This window comes from Sturnira hondurensis, unplaced genomic scaffold, assembly GCF_014824575.4.
Source record: "Sturnira hondurensis isolate 20B ecotype Veracruz unplaced genomic scaffold, ASM1482457v3 Scaffold0021795, whole genome shotgun sequence".
Classification (NCBI taxonomy): Eukaryota; Metazoa; Chordata; class Mammalia; order Chiroptera; family Phyllostomidae; genus Sturnira; species Sturnira hondurensis.
The window spans coordinates 7,636,155-7,638,631 of NW_028094426.1; the positions used below are offsets into that span (position 1 = coordinate 7,636,155).

Sequence of the window (2,477 nt, forward strand, 5' to 3'; positions counted from 1 at the left end):
GAGACTAAAAGTGGAAGCAGAGATACCAATTAGGAGGATGTTACACTATTCTGCAAGAAAGGATATGAATTAGATGGTGCCATGAATTAGGATGATAGCAACTGTGATGGAGGGAAGTGGGCAGATATTTCTTTGGAGGTCAAACTCAGAGACCTGACAAATAAATGAAGGGAGGAACCAAGGATGATTTCCAGGTGATTCTCAACTAAATATTTTTTTTTAGAGGCAAACTACCTCAGAACCTTTATTATGTTAATGTGCACGAGACTCTTCCAGTGGGGACATATATAACTTTTTTGAACTTATTTGTTTATTGAATCCCAGATAGTTCTTTTAAACCTTAGAACATCTTTTTGTCTGCATTTTCAGGTTGACATTCACCTCTTGATGCTTTAAAAATTAAAATATTATGTGCAGAAGGTATCTCTCTCTATATATTTTTATAGAATGCCTCATGATATTGCATGTCATCCTCGTTCAGGGGACATGCTTATCTTCTCTGTGTCATTTTGATTTTAGTATATGTGCTGCTGAAGCAAGCACAGTATCTGTGTTTAAAGGAAACTGCAATAGTTTATTTTTTTCCTTCAATGTATCCATCTATTTAATCATTCATCTACCTACCAAACAAATATCTAATAAACACGCATTAGATTCCAGATTCTGTAATGGAATCACCAAAGTAAACAAGATGACAGCCTTTTCTTCAATGCATACATCTATAAAAATTATTCTTTGAAAATTAATTAAAAAGGAGGAATCAAATGATGAGGAAAAATGGAAACAGTAATACATCAGTGAAAATGTCTTGCAAAATAATTTTGAAAGAGTGTTAAATAAATCTGCAGTAACGTAAGGGAGAATGTTGTATTGCAGTCCCTTAGAAAACAGGAAGGGACTATTAGAGGACTGTCATAATTAGAGATTATGGCATTCTGCAAGGATTTCTAGAAATTCTGCAGAGATCAGTTTGATGTTTGATAACTATGGCTAGACATGACTAATTTAATTCCAGACAGACACCACAGACCCTTCTTGAACTTTAGGCAGTCTATGCTATGGTAATAGTTTGGCAAAAGCCCCTGATTTTTTTTTTTTTATTTAGTTTTGCCATCATCCTAGGACACTTTTTTTTAAAGATTTTATTTATTTATCTTTAGAGGGAAAGGGAAGGAGAGAAGGAGAGAAACATCAATGTATGGTTGCCTCTCGTGAGTCCCCTGCTGGAAACTTGCCTACAACCCAGGCATGTGCCCTGACTGGGAATCGAACCGCGATTGTGTGGTTCACAGGCCTGCGCTCAATCCACTGAGCCACACCAGCCAGGGCTCTGATTTTTTTTATTATTACTTTTATACATCCAGAATAACTGAAGCTGTTGGATTAAAGATTATTTATAAAAGAATGAGGTATAAAAACAAGTACTGAAGTAAACGTGGGAAATACTCATTAAGAAACATTAGGATACTCTTTGGGTATTGTTGCTAAAAATGAATAGTATTTATAGAATTTTAAATATTTAAAATTCTCATTCTATGACTTTCTGAAATGAAGCCTGCATTTGCATGCTTTTAGGGTCACAGATCACATTTCTAGGGAATGAAAAAACAAAACTATTTAATTAGTAAATCTTGTTTACACCATAAATTTTTTTTTTCATTCATATGAGTTTGGAGCATGAACATGGTGCTTGCAAAGCAGGGTAGTTTACATAGTCTAAAATAAGGCTAAAAAGCAACTAGAGAGAGAACAGGGTGGTCAGCATTGTATTTATCACTAAAATTTAGAAAAGCCATTGTATTTATAATCTACATAAGGTTCTTTTTAGGTGAGTGGAAATTGACTAAAATACCCAGAAAAATTAGTTGAAAACCTTACAAACACATCTTTTACATACTATTACTTATTTGAACTTATTTAAACTAATAGTCTACACAAACTATTACTTATCTGAACTAATGACATTTCTAAATGAACAAATGAATGAAGTATACTTAGTAATCCCAGATATTCTAAAACAAAAGCCCTGAAAGGTGTCAGGAAACTCATTCCGGTGAATGAACGCCTGTGTATTGTCTGCTGCCTCCCCTTCTGAATCCCTTTTCATTTCTTTACCACACTGCTACTGGCCCTGGGGGCTGATGTACACGGATTGAATTAAGGGAATGTCTTGGCTTCTGGTGTTTGATACAGTTTGCCAATGGGGAGCTCTGACAGAAGCTGGAGAAAGTAGAACATTTATGACCTTGTGTCTCTTGCTGGAGGTCTCCTCATGTTGGCAGTAACCCTCCCAGAAAGTTACTGTCCTTCCTTTGGTGACCCATTATATTGACTCCTCCTTCCAGGTTAATCTGGTCCTAAAGATGTGAACTGCTCTCAAGTTATTCCGCTTTCCCTGTGTTTCCAAATCTTTATAGATAATCCTTTCTTTATACTTTCATTGAACTATTCGATTTGTATTTGTATCGGTTTCCTGT

The 2,477-nt window shown here is 35.4% G+C and overlaps 1 non-coding gene across 1 annotated transcript; it reads right to left on the reverse strand.

Annotated features, from left to right (window-relative positions):
* Nucleotides 1-436: 436 nt before the first annotated feature.
* On the reverse strand, nt 437-543 carry LOC118978513 (U6 spliceosomal RNA). The gene has a single exon (XR_005064727.1). It is a non-coding gene; the product is annotated as a U6 spliceosomal RNA (small nuclear RNA).
* Between the last annotated feature and the right edge of the window lie 1,934 nt (nt 544-2,477).